The sequence below is a fragment of the Dromiciops gliroides genome, chromosome 1, assembly GCF_019393635.1.
Source record: "Dromiciops gliroides isolate mDroGli1 chromosome 1, mDroGli1.pri, whole genome shotgun sequence".
In the NCBI taxonomy this organism is placed as follows: Eukaryota; Metazoa; Chordata; class Mammalia; order Microbiotheria; family Microbiotheriidae; genus Dromiciops; species Dromiciops gliroides.
The window spans coordinates 201,565,397-201,580,751 of NC_057861.1; the positions used below are offsets into that span (position 1 = coordinate 201,565,397).

A 15,355-nucleotide genomic window follows, 5' to 3' on the forward strand; every position below is an offset into this window, starting at 1 on the left:
TTCTATCATCAGCTGAAATAACCTGCAACATTTTAAATTGCTTTGATATGAGTGGGCTAATTTTGCTAAATGGTAACTTCATAATCAACAACTCCTGCTGCCCACTGTCCACCAGCACATAACTTATGAATCTGCTACCTGATTCTGTGAATGATCTCTTCCATACTCTCCAGTAGAATAGAAGGAAGAAAACTAGGATCTGTGGTCCTGATAATACATTTGTTCTCTGCCTTTTTAGCAGCCACAGCTGCTGAAGATGAGGTGGTTAGGGCTCAAGTTATTGCTACCAAAATTCCTGGTCCTTTCAAATGGTTCAACATTAAAACAAGATATATTTTTGTCAATAGAAATGATCCTAAAGATGGTATATAACCATCTGCTATGCCCTGTACCCTAAGGACCATGGTACCTTTCCATCTTGCAGTTGAAATATTTTCTATGTTGAGGCCCCTATTAGAATGTAAACTCCTTGAGAGCAGAGACTGTGCTTTTCTATGTGAATTCTTAGAGCTTATCTTAGTGCTTTGCACCTAGTAAGGGCTTGATCAATTCATTCATTCATTAATTCACAAGTCAAAGGAGAGCCTCAGAGAAGAACAATGGCCTGGTCACAAGGACTAAATGAGGATCTGTAAAAAAATGAAACAAGATATTTTTACAAAATGGAATATCTCGGAGAGAAAGAGTTCTTTGTCAAAGAACTGTCTTGAAAATTTAAATGAACCAAATAGAAAACAATGAATCAATGAGACAAAAAAATATTAAAACAAAATTAAAAGTTTGTAAAAAAGAAAAAAAAATTAAAGTAATATAGATAGATTTCTCTGGAAAACATATCAAGGAGGGAGTTTTAGAATTGATAGACTGCCAGAAAATCATGACAAAAAAGACTGCACATGGTTATTTCAATCATAAATGACAATTGACCAGATCTCTTGTAACAGGAGAATTGTCTGTCCCTTGTTGGAAAAAAATGAAAACTCCCAGGAACATGAGAGCCAAAATCCAGAGTATGCATATAAAAGATGAAAAGATTTCAATAAGCCCCCCATTCCTCCAAAATGGAGTTCAAGTAATAAGGGGCCAATACAATTAGTTTATACAAGTCTTGGCTACTGCCACCTTAAAAGAGAGGGCACATGAAAGTACTATGTTCCAAAAATCAAAATATAAAGGCTTATCACCAAGAATAACATATGTTATTATAAAACTGATTATTATCCCAGGTGGTAAAATGGACCTTTAATGAAAAATAGAATTCCCAAAGCATTCTTAAAGGAAAAACAAAACAAAACAGAAATAGATACTTTGAAATGGGTGTAAGTTCAAGAGAAATAGAAAAATAGACACATTTGATTAATAGGAATGGACTATATGGGAATAAGTTTGCTAATAACAGGACAAAAAGAAATGCAATTTCATAAATATAATGTTTTCAAGAGTGAAAGAGAAAAGTAAATAAGAGAGACAGGTGCCCTGGGGTGGTTTTGCTCTTTTTTTTATGGTGTTATGGGAAGACACAAATGAGGACTATACTGGAGAAGAAGGAAATAGAACAACGTGGGAAATAACTGCTTCATATAATAGAAGTGCATAAGATGAAGGGTATTTTATCATGAAGGAGGAGGTGCAGCGGCTTAAGCAACTCATGATTGTTCACCTCCTCTGAACTAGAAAAAGGAAAATATCATATAATAATTTTAAAACTGTAAAAAGAAAAAAAAAACAAATTAACTTGGGACTGAATAATTTAATTCTAAAGAAGTAGTGAGGAAAAGAATAAATTATAGAAATGATAGAAAAATTGATCTAAGAAAATGGCAATGAGACAACAAACCAAAGCATGATACAGCTAAAGCAAATTTTATTTTTTGCAGGGCAATAAGGGTTAAGTGACTTCCCTAGGGTCACACAGCTAGTAAGCGTTAAGTGTCTGAGGCCAGATTTGAACTCAGGTCCTCCTGAATCCAGGGCCAGTGCTCTATCCACTACACCACCTAGCTGCCCCAGCAATTTTTTAAATGAAACTATATTTCTCTAAACATTTTCATCAAAAAAGTGAGAAAGAACAAATCAATAATCAGGGCACACAAGTTAAATAAAAAGTACTACAAGAAATTAAACCTTACAACTAAAAATTTTAGTGGAAATTCTAAAAATGAGAAAAGAAGCAAAATTAAGACAAAAAGAAACTTGAATTGGTAAAAACCAGGAACTGATTTTTTTAAAGTAATGATAAATAAGTTAGCTAATCTGATTTTTAAAAGTCATTATCAAAACTAAATTGTTTATTTCAAAGATTAAAAATAATTCACAACAATTAAGTGGAAAAAAAGGATACTGATAAATATGATTTCATCAATTATGCTAATAATGCTTCACTCTCTCCTCCAGAGCCATCTGGGCCCAGTGGCAAGATATAGATCAGAATGACTGGAAGTTTGAGACAATTGGGGTTAGGTAACTTGCCCAGGGTCACACAGCTAGTAAGTGTCTGAGGCTGGATGTGAACTCATGTCCTCCTGAGTCCAGGTCCAGTGTTCTATCCACTGCACACCTAAGGTGTTCCATATCTAACTATATCTATAACTTGGATATCAGAACCTTATAGAATATATTTGATACAAAGAGTTTTTGTTTTGTTTTGTTTCTCATTTGACCTCTTCCTTTGTTGCCCTAGTGCTATTAATTTTGTTTGTGCAAAAAGCTTGCAATTTCATGATTGAAATTAAAATCATGATTATATATTTTGTCTTTGGTAATTACCTCTAAAGGTGGTATAGTGGAGCTAGCTGAAACCAGGTCTTGAAAGCCAATTGTTAAAATTTCAGTGTGAGCATTTATAGTTCCGAAATCAGTAAATACTATAAATCAGGTCTTCAATTATTGTTATATTCGTGATATATAGACTTAAAGTGATGGATAAAATGCTAATAATACAGATTAAGCTTAAAAGTGTGCCATATATGCATTTTTCACCAGAGAACCAGCTGTTAAATACTTAGCAAAATACCCCTGCCTCTACACGATGTTTTGCTTAAGAAATCCTCATCTACCATTGGCTGTGAAAAATATATGATCTGCTTTCCTTCTAATTCTCTTATGGTACATTATGATCTTTAATATTCAGGTTATACATCCATTTTTATGTTGTTGTGATATAATATATAAGATGTTGGTCTAAATGAAAATTTTGTCAGAGTTCTTTCCAGTTTTCTCAGGCATTCTTTTCAAATATCACCTTTCCTAGTAATATATTTTCAAGTTTATCAAAAATAGCTTTATTGGTTTTAATTATTTCTGATTCTTCTTTGTATAGTTCATTCCATTAATCTATTTTTCTGTTTTATAACTAGTATCAGTGTTTTGATGCTTATTACTTTGTAGTACATTTTGAAATTAAGAAGTGTGATTTTTCTTTCTCTCTTACCTCTATATGTCCCTTGATGTTCAAAATCAAGAAATAAATCTTTTCTGTATCTATGCCGTCTCAAGATATTGTCTCATTGGGATAGTCTCAGCTTCAATCTAGATACATTGCAGTTTGCATCTTATGCTAACTCCTATTATAAGGAGGAAACATGGCAGTGGGGAAAAAGATTCAGGAAGGTGTGAATTCAAGTCCTGCCTCTGACACGTGCTGGCTGTGGGAACCTGGGTAAATCATTTAGCCCCTCAGTTTCCCAGGCAACTCGCAAAGATTATAAATTTGGAAGCAGTTGCTGATATATATTATTTGTGAGAGTTTCACCAAAAAATGCCTAAGATGATGAGGTTACTGGTCCTAGAAAAACAAACAAAAAAAAGATCATGATTCCATCTGAAAATATATATGGGAAGACAGAGAGACATGTTACTTTACATTCCTAGATTGAGATTTAAGATGAAAAAAATCATAAACTTCAATCTGGAAATGACCTCAGAGGGCTTCTAGTTGAATTCTTTTATATCAAACAGATGAGGAACTCAGGCCTAGGAAGGCTAACAACTTTGCTCAATGTCACACAAATATTAAGTATGAGAGGTAGCTTCAGACCTAGATCTTCTGACTACAGAATTTATAAAGTGCCTACTATATTCCATTTTGCTTTCAAAGTATATCTAAAAATTGTTAAACTTCTTTTAAACTTCTTTGAAATATTGTTAAATTTCTTTATGGAGCAGACAGCTTTCACATACCGAACCCTTCACAAACGCTAGAAATTCCCCTGGTCAGAGGCAGTGCTAAGAATTAAGCCAAATGTAAGTAAGATGCCTTGAACCTGAAAAGCTCTGGAAGGCATAAAGTCTGTTATTCTTTCCTTAAGCAGGGGGAACCCACTACTTGTCTGTGGTAGAAAGGTGTGCTTTTAGTAAAAAATAGATTAAGTCATCCGAAGGAATCTGAAGCAATGATAACAAGCCAGAGTCCTTTTGACAAGTAAAGACAAGAATCCTGTGCTTGGTTACTAGGCAACCCACCTTCTAAGAATGCTTGTAACATTTTTCAAATAGTAGGACCTGCTTTTGCCAAATAGAAACAGTCTTATCTGCTATTTAGCTATTATCCACATATGAAAATTAATATATTGCTAATGCAAGCTTGGCTCATGGGATTGATGACAAAATCTAGTCTCTTTTGTATTAAAAGAAAAGATCCTGTAAATATGTCATGTTCATTGCTAATGCTAACAAGAAAAAAATAACATCAAAAATTTCCCTATTATACCAACATTTGGACTCAAGGAAGATTCTATTCCTCAGAGTTAAGAATGTCTGCTATGCAGGATGTTAAAGCCTTACTGTCTTAAGGGAGTTCTCTTCTGAAATGAAAATTTGTGGAGTAGTCGTATCACCACATGGTAGTACTAACAGCCAAATAAATCAGTTTTCTGACACAGCTTTTAATTAAGGCTTCATACAGTTCTCTTCATTTTTCTCCTGGCATCTCACATTCAGGATTTATTAACCATCCAGGTATAGACTTGTTTACTTGCATCTTTTTTTTTTCGTACATGTCTTTTAGGCATCTATTCATTATTAAGTTAATGAATAAGAAGGTAGAAAACATGGTCCAGCAGGGAGCTCACTGAATTAGGTATCTAGGACCAAATGTTTCTTAAAATATTGCTTCTTTCTTCTTGAAAGCACACAGACATATTCCTAATATAAATACACAAGAAGGACACAGATAATCGTAATTAAGTTCCCCTCCCAAGTCCCCTGATTTCTCAATAGAAGCTCCATTCTTCCAGTCAACAAGTCTTGAAAGTCTAGGCATTTTTCACTCCTTCACTTTCATTCTCTTGATTTAATTAAATACCTTAATAGGTTTAATGATTAAGAAATACTTTCCTGGGGCAGCTAGGTTGCACAGTGGATAGAGCACTGGCCCTGGAGTCAGGAGGACCTTAGTTCAAACCCGGGCTCAGAAACTTAATACTTACTAGCTGTGTGACCTTGGGCAAGTCACTTAACCCCAATTGTCTCATATAATTTCTTTCCCCCAAAACCGTTAGTTGCTTCCACATCTTACTTACAGTTACCTTAATTTTTTACATTGCCTCCAAACAGGGGTATTTCTAGATTTAATGAAGAGTTCACTATGTGAAAGTTGTCTGAATCTTTTATATGAATCTATCTATAGAGTATGAGAGATAATTATTAATAATCAGTACCTTGGGGGGACCACAGTATTCTCCCTTTTTTTTGTGGGGCAATGATGGTTAAGTGACTTGCCCAGGATCACACAACTAGCAAGTGGCAAGTGTCTGAGCTCAGATTTGAACTCAGGTCTTCCTGAATCCAGGGCTGGTGCTTTATCCACTGTGCCATCTAGCTCTTTTTTTTTTTTTTTGAGGCAATTGGGGTTAAGTGACTTGCCTAGGGTCACACAGCTAGTAAGTGTTAAGTATCAGAGGCCAGGTTTGAACTCAGGTCCTCCTGACTCCAGGGTCAGTGCTTTATCCACTGAGCCACCTAGCTGACCCTCCTTCCATTAGTCTTAACAGTGAATAAGTAATCTTTTAAAACAAGAAATCTATCCCTATGTTCCTTTTAAAATATCCTGATTCTTCTTTTATGCTTTGTGTTGCTCAGGTTTTTGTACAAACTCTACAACATTTACTTGCAGTCTTCCTACAATGTATAGCTAGCTAAAATTAGGGGGAAAATTGTCATGAAAATATTTTTCAAATTAAAGGCCCCAGAAATTAAAGTTTACAATTTTTTGACACAAATATCCAAACCATATTACTGAGCAATGTCCTGGCGATTTGTAGAAAGTGATTTAATTATATGTTCGCCAGATTTCATTTACCAAACTATTGCTCTAGATCATCAAATTATACTTTCATGGAAAGACTAACTTTATGTTAGGGTAAAATTTAAAAGATTTTGGTCACTATGCAGGTTTACAAATAAAACAAATTGGGGGCTGCCAGGTTGTACAGTGGATAAAGCATGGGCCCTGTATTCAGGACACTAACTAGCTATCTCACCCTGGGCAAGTCATTTAACCTTCATTGCCCCGTAAACAAAACAAAACAAAACAAAACAAAAAACAAAAACAGCCCAAAAAACAAATTGGTTTATTGTAGTCCATGAATAAGAAAGTATCACCAATAGTAAATTAAGTTTCCTTAATGGTAGGAACTTGAGACACTGTGGCAAAACGATGAGGGAGATATTGGTAGAGAACAGAAAAGCCTGCCATTGAATGCATGGCTGCAGGTATGTGTTCAACTGGGCTATTACACTCTTCCCCATAATTCTCTTCTCTAATTATATTCTTTCCTTCTTTCTATGCATGGTAGATTGTTATTTTGAGCCTCTGACAAAGTCAGAGGAAAAATCGAAAATAGGACATCTCCTTATAGCATCTCTTTTCACAACTCAGTATTGCAAACAGATACCAAAAGAATAGTTATGTTTACTGCTGAGTTGAACTCATGTTCAGCAACAATAAAAAGATTGATTTTTAGTATTTTTTATGTTTGCATCTTCCTCTACTCTCATCCACACATATGTCCTCTGACAGCTCAGTGCAACTAGTGGCCTAAAGAATTAATGTGAATGAGAAATGCAGTCATACGTAGCAGGAAGAGAAATCAATGGCTCTTTTCTTTCCTTTCTGAGTTGGTCTCCCTTGCCTTCTTCACACCATTTGTTATACTGCCTGCAGGAATACTCTATTGAAAGTTTCAGTCACAAACATCAGTCTTAAATCAGTTCTGAAATCTATAATTTACTTTAATTTCCATCTCAGAAACTTCTTCTCTGTACCCCTACTCCTCCCTTTCCTTATGGGAAATATTGTCTTCTATATTCATTTTAGGAATTATTGGTGATATTATTTATATTGGGAAATAGGGATTAAAGAATCCTTTAAAAAAACTTAGACTTTACTGTAAATAGCAAGGAACACTTTAGCAAATCAAACATTTATTAGGAATATAACATATGCAAATCATTATGCTAAGTTTTGGTAATTTAAAAACAAACAAACCAACAAAAAGAAATAGCTCCAGGCTAATTTGAACCCTGAAGGCAGTTCATCTTCCACTGGTGACATATAACATGTTTAGAAATAAATAATGTGCAAAAATAATTTAGATGAGGGAGAACACTCAATCTTTAATGACTCCTAAAACCTTTTTAGATTGACAACTGAATCAAATCCTAGAATCATCAGAGATTACAAGACAATTTCACCTAGCATCCCTGGGTACTTGAAACTATGTTTACCAGATTTTAGCCTACTACGATCTGCTGTCAGAGTCTTGATTTGTTCTTAACTTCTAACTTGTTTAGCATCACATTACCTCTAAATAGCTGCAAAAGTTCCCCAGAAGGTTTGGATTTTTCTCAAATTTTATGGACATTAAAAGTACCTTTGAAATCTATGAATATGGCTAAAATTGCATAAATTCTTTTTTTAATTGAAAAAGATTTTTCTTAACAATTTTATTTTCCAAAATAAAGTCAAACATTTGAAACTTCCTATTATTTGATGCAGCACTATGTCCAGAAGTCACCTAACTTAATTCCTTAAGATGCAGTAATCAATTTCCATTAAAATGTCCCTGAATATATCATTGATGTATATATCTTCTTATATGGATAGCTAAGTGGCATAATGTTTACAGTGCAGTGCCTGGAGTCAGAAAAACTTACCTTCCTGAGTTCAAATCTGGCCTTTGGTACTTACTAGCCATGTGACCTTTGGCAAGTCATTAAATTTATTTGCTTCAGTTTGCTCATATCTAAAATAAGCTGGAGAAGGAAATGGCAAACCACTCTAGTATCCTTTCCAAGAAAACCCCAAATGGAGTCAAGAAGAATAGAATGTGGCTGAAAACGAACTGAATAACAATATCACCTTATAGATGGAAGGGGCCTTAGGCATAATCTGGTTCAATTCTTATCCTATACAAAATTAGAAAGTGGTTATTCAGATTCTGATTGAAGACCTCTCTGGGTGATAAATTTACTACCTTTCGAGGAAGTCAGTTCCATTTTTGTCTGGTTCTAATGGTTTCTATAGTTATGGGTATATATACACATACATACACGTATATATATATATATATATATATATATACACACACACACACACATGCATACACAAATATGTACATATACACATACATATATGCATGTATGTGCATGTATGCGTGCTTGTGCATATATGTGTGTATACATGTATGTATACATATATATCCATATGAATCTCTATCTATATATCCATCTGTATATACTCTTGTCAAAATCTCTGCCTATTACTTCCAACCAGCTATCCTTCTTTTGTTCTTTAGAACTAAGACCAATAAATACAATAACTTTTCTATATTGTAACCCTTTAAATATTTATTACTACTAATTATTCTCTTCTAATTCAAGCCAAGGATATCCAAATTTTTCAACTGATCCATCAACTGAAGTGTTTCAAGTGTCATCAAAAGACTAGTTACCCTTCTCAAGGTAAATTCCATTTCATCAGTGTCTCTTCAAAAGTATATTGTTGAGAGTTAGACTATGACAAATGTAGTCTGACTAGGACAAAGTATAGTGGAAAATATTGCTATTAGTATAACAATATTATTATAAGTTATGTATAAGTTAATATGGCTGAGAGGCAGCAGGATATAGTGGCTAGAAAGTCAGCCTTAAAGGAGAACAGAAAAACCCAAACAAAACAATTATGTTCAACTCTCATTTCTGGGATATACTGGTTGGCATTTGATGTTCCAATGGAAAAAAAAATATATCAGATTTGGAGTCAGGAAAACCTGAATTCAAATCCTGCTTCAGATATTTTGTGTGTGACATTATGTGACCTTGATGAAGTCACTTAATTTTTCTTAGCCTTAGCTTTCTGATCTGTTAAGGGAGAGGTTTGGGCCAAATTGCCTCTAACATTTCTTCTAGGTATAACACCTATGGTCTTATAACCCTAAGCAAGTCATGGAACATTTTGGGGCTCTAGGAAACTCTTTAAGGTTTTCAGTAGCAATATCCATGTAATTATAGAATAAGTTTTATTTTCTTTTAAAGTTTGCCTAATTGTACTGCTGATTCATGTTGAGCTCATAGTCCAATAAAAATTCTAGGTCATTTTCAAATGAAATATTCACTGCTTAAAAATCTTCCAATGAAAAACATATTTGACTCCTTACCATGTGACAATCAGTTCCATTGTTAGCTCCAATTTTAAGAAAGTTCTTTGCCCCGAAAGTCACCTAGCCATACCAGACCTAAAACTATATTATAAAGCAGCAATCATCAAAACCATTTAATATGAAGAAATAGAGTGTGGGATCAGTGGAATAGGTTAGGCAAATAAGACACAGTTGGTGTTTGTCCTTTGTTCTTAAAGAGAACCATGACATCAGGGTGATGTCATGACTTGCAGTGAATTGGATTTAAGTGGGGGAGGGCTATGCAAATTCTCAAGACTCACTCTCTCCTCCAGAGCCATCTGGGTTCAGTAGCATGATATATTATTAGGATGACTAGAGATGACCCCAGATGTTTAAGACAATTGGGGTTAAGTGACTTGCCAAGGGTCACACAGCTAGTAAGTGTGTAAGATCAGATTTGAACTCAGGTCCTCACAACTGCAGGACCAACTGCTCTATCCACTGCACCACCTACTTGCCCCTTGCAAGACACAGTAGTAAATGACTATAGTAACCTACTGTTTAATAAACCCAAACATTCCAGCTTCTGGGATAAGAAGTGATTATTTGACAAAAAACTGCTGGGAAAACTGGAAAATAGTATGGCATAAACTAGGCATAGACTAACATCTTATACCATATACAAAAACAATGGAAAAGTGGGAATATGATTTAGACATAAAGGGTGATACCATAGGCAAATTAGGGGAGTAAGGAATAATTTACCTGTCAGATCTGTAGAGAGGGTAAGAATTTATGACCAAACAAGTGATAGAGAACATTATGAAATACAAAATGGATCATTTTGATTATATTAAATTAAAAAGATTCTGCAAAAACAAAACCAAGTTTAGAAGAAAAGTAGAATTGTGCTATAAGAAATGATGATCAGGCATATTTCAGAGAAACCTGGAAAGAGTTAAGTGGACTGATGCTGAGTGAAGTGAGCTGAATCAGGAGAACATTTTGCATAGTAATAGCAACATTGTGTGATGATCAACTGTAATAGACTTGGCTCTTCTCTGCAATACAATGATGCAAGATAATTCCAAAGGATTCATGATAAAAAATGTTTTCACATCCAGAAAAAAGAACCGTGGATTCTGAATGCAGATGGAACCTTACTGTTTCCATTTTTTGTGGTTTTTGTTTTGAGGTTTTTCCCTTTTGTTCTGCTTCTTTCACAACTGACTAATGAAGAAATATGTTTAATGTGATTGTACTTATGCCAGATTACTTTCTGTCTTGGGGAAGGGGAGGGAAAGGAGGGAGGGAGAAAAATTTGGAACTAAAAATCTTATGTAAACAAATGTTGAAAACTATCTTTGCATGTGACTGGAAAATAAAAAAATACTTTTATGATTCTAAAAATAAATGAATGAATAAACAAATGAATGAATGACTGAATGAATGAATGAACATAATGAATGATAAAAAAATAAGCTGAAAAATGAGTGTGTGGATGGATGGATAGACAGATAAGCAAATAACTAAAACATAAATAAATGGATGCATAGATGAATAAATTAATGAATAAATAAATACATAAAAAATAAGGAAACTAGAAAGATAGGAAAAATCAATAGAGCCAATATTTCTGACAAAGGCCTCACTTTGCAAATGTATAGAGAACTGAGTCAAATTTATTAGAATACAAGTCATTCACCAATGGAGAAATGGTCAAAAGATATGAAGAGGCAGTTTTCAGATACTCATAAGAAAAATGTTCTAAATCACTATTGATTAGAGAAATGCAAATTAGGACAACCCTGAGGTGCCACCTCATACCTATTCAATTGGCTAATGTGACAAAAAAGGAAAATGATAAGTGGAAAAGATGTGGGAAAATTGGAACACTAATGCATTGTTGGTAGAGTTGTGAACTGATCCAACCATTCTGGAGAGCAGTTTGGAACTATGTCCAAAGGCATACCCTTTGCCGAGAAATACCACTACTAGGTCTGTAGCCCAAATAGATCATAAAAAAGGAAAAATGACCTACATGTAAAAAATATTTATAGTACATCTTTTTGTGGTGCAAATAAGTGGAAATGGAGGGGATGCCCATTAACTGTGGAATGGCTGATCAAGTTGTGGTATCTGAATGTAATGGAATACTATTGTGCTATAAGAAATGATGAGCAGGCAGATTTCAGAAAAAAAAAACTGGAATGGCTTATTTGAACTGAGTGAAGTGAGCAGAACCAGGGAAGCATTGTACACCGTCAAAGCACATTGTGCAATGATCAACTGTGATAGACTTAGTTCTCAGCAATACAGTAATCCACAACCATTCTAATAGACTCATGATGGAAAATGCTCTCTACATGCAGAAAAAGGACTATGGAGTCTGAAATCAGAGTGAAACATACTATGTTCAATTTGTTGTTGGTGGTGATTTTTTGTTTTGTTTTTTCTTTCCTTCCTCCCCTAATTTGCCTATGTTCCTTTTGTTCTGATTCTTCTTTCACAACACGAGTAATGCAGAAATATGTGTAATGTGATCATACATATATAACTTGTATCGGATTGCTTGCTCTCCTGAGGAGGAGAGAGGGAATAGAGGAAGGGAGAAAAATTTGGAACTCAAACCCTCATAAAAATTAATGTTCAAAACTATCTTTACATGTAATTGGAGAAAATAAAATTCTGTTAAATAATAAATCACTTTAAATAGGTCAGATCTTATCTATAGTGAGCTGACTTTTAAAAGTACTACTTGAAGTGGTAAATAAAGAGCTTAAAAAACAGAAAGTTCCTTGACTCTGTATCATCTCCAATCCTTGGCCTTGCTTTCTGAAGATATATAGAATGAGTGTGATCTCTCTTCTATGTGACAAAACTTCAAATATTTTAAGACAGATATAAAGTCTCCATTAAGTCTCCATACCTCACAATTAATTATAGAGTCTTTAATTGAATATCTCCATTGAAGGGGAACCCATTATCTTCATAAGTTTTCTTTTCTGGGTTTTTTCCCCTTTGGTTTTTGTTGACAGAATTATTGTTAGGAGTTGCCTCCCTCCCTTATATCGTCTCAATTTTCCTCTTTTCATCTTCCACTAATTGGTTGTGGATCAACCACCCAGACCTCATCAAGTAGAACAATTTTCAACCTTCTCCATGTGATTACCTTTCAAATACCCAAAGAAGTTGTCATAACCCCATCCCAACTCTTCTTTCCTCCAGGTAAAATGCCTCTATTATTTTAAAATAATATTCATATTTGAAGGTTTTTCTCCATCTTGGTCAACTCCTTCTAAATACTATCCAGATTGTGAATCCCCTGACTAGAATATATCACACAGAATTGAATACAACATCTGAGATGTGTTCTCAGAATATAGCAGAACTATTATTTCTTTAATGTTCAAGTCCCAGGATTCCTTAACAGGGGTCTATGATTCATTGATTGTTTTCAGGCTTTCCATGAAATTTGATGAGAAAAATACATCTTTATTTTCATTAACTTCTACCTGAAATTTAGAATTTCATTCAATTGATTAAAAATTTTATTCTGAGAAACCCACATGCACACACATGCATACCCACAGTCAAAACTCCCTTATAATTTCCATCCAACTCCTTTGAAAAGTGAACAAACTGAGGTTCAGAGCAGTAACATGGCTTGCCTAAGGCCATAAAGGTAGGCAATAACAGGCCTGGGATGTGAATACAGTTCACCGCTCAAAATAGTATTGGCTAACTGGACAACTATTTTACTCAAACCTGATTCCAGGAATAATATTTTCCTTTTAGCAAACTGAGCAACATTCATCAAAACATCAGCATTCCCTGCTCATGAATTGTATACTTTTAACAATATTACCTTTCCGTATACACCCATGTACTTTCAAAATATTCACTTGGGTATTCACTCTTATAACTTTAAAGGAATATATTTCAAAGTACATAATCCTGATATCTCTCTAGGACTTTTCATTATGAATGTCATCATTAATTTCTCCTCTCATTTCTCTCTGAGCTTTCACAGAACAACTAGTTGCTACATTTTTGAATATCTGGAACTTATGTGTACTAATACAAAGGAGAATCACTTTATTTTTTGACAGGACAGACAAGTAAAAACAAATAAAACTCCAAAAGTGAGAAACATTATCTCTATGTTTTGCTTAAGTCTTTCAAAAGATATAGCTGAAAGCCCTTCAAGTGGAATTCACTGTACCATGAAGGAGGAAGTGTGTGTGGCAGAAATGCTGCTGACTGTTGCAATGTCAGGCTAACATTCGACAGAATGATTTAACATTTGGTTTCACATGTTCCCTCATTCATCTTGGTTGCATTATGCTTTTTTATGTAGTTAGCTCAGTAATAAAAGATACCAATTGTGAGGTTTATTTTCACTCAATACTTGAGATCACAGTAGATTAAACCCTTTTTAACGGTTTGCTTATGCTCAGTTCTCTCTGTGAAAAAGAATGGACATAGGTTTAAACTTCTCACCAACCTGCTGTCTCTGAAATAAAATGTCTTCTAACTTTAATTCTTTTAAATTGCCCCCACCCCAAGCTGCAGTAACTATAATCAGAGAAATGTAGAAGGATTTATTATAAAAGGAGTATGATTTCAAATATTTTTAAATGTATCAGTTTATGTATAGTCTATTCTTTGGGTAAAAATAGATCTAAGCTTTAGTTTTGATTATCTTTCTGCCATTTACTGACTCATTATTTTATAATATGCTATTTTATATTTGTATTCTTTTCCCCCATAACTTAAACTATACCCAACCAAATGAAGTAAGATTTGTAACCCATTTCCCAGGCCTTCCCTTCTCGTCCAACCCCCCAGAAATGGTTTAAGTACTGGGTGCTAACTTTTTTTTGGTTGTATTTGTTTTTGTTGTTATGTTTTATTTTGTTTTGTTTTTGCGGGGCAATTTGGGTTAAGTGACTTGCCCATGGTCACATAGCTAGTAAGTGTCAAGTGTCTGAGGTCAGATTTGAACTCAAGTCCTCCTGAATCCAGGGCCGGTGCTTTATCTACTGTGCCACCTAGCTGCCCCACTGGGTACTGACTTTTTGACTCTTTTTTCCAACATGGAAAATATTTTTAAAAACTAATATTTCTTAGAGGTAGCTTTTATCTAAATTATCCAAAATCTGGGTAACAATGTTATAACTTTCAGTACAACCACTCAAGGTAGCAATACAAATGAATGAGTCAGATTTATTTCATTACAGAGAATATGAAGAAGATACAAAGGATTTTCAGAAGCCCAAAATATATGCAGAAATACATAAAACACTAAAATACTTCCCCCAGAAGGGAACTGATCTTTGGATTTCCAGTAGGGTGACTTTTTGGTATTACAGGGAGTTCTTTTATACTCTACTTTAAAAACTCCCCCTCCTGTGATTGGTAGTATCACTTTATCACTAAACTCTTCTTCCTATAAATAAAATGATCCTTTGGGGACACCTGAATAAGAATCCTCTTCTTATTGGATCTGCACTGTCCTATTAATTCAGTGTAATAGACAGCAAGGTCAAGATCTTTTGACTCCCCTCTTCTCATTCTACAAACATCACGACTTTATTTTCTATGAAAGAATTCAAGAAGTATATAGGCAATATTTTGTCTCCAAGGAGGATGCTATTCAGGATCTTGTTTTCTCTCTTGAGAAGAGCCTCAGAATTCAGATTCCATTCCTTTTGTATATATGAGGTTGGGGT

General features: G+C 34.4%; 1 pseudogene; it reads left to right on the top strand.

The window, feature by feature from the left end:
- Positions 1 to 6,701: 6,701 nt before the first annotated feature.
- Positions 6,702 to 15,355, top strand: part of LOC122747016 — an 85,475-nt pseudogene continuing 76,821 nt past the window's right edge.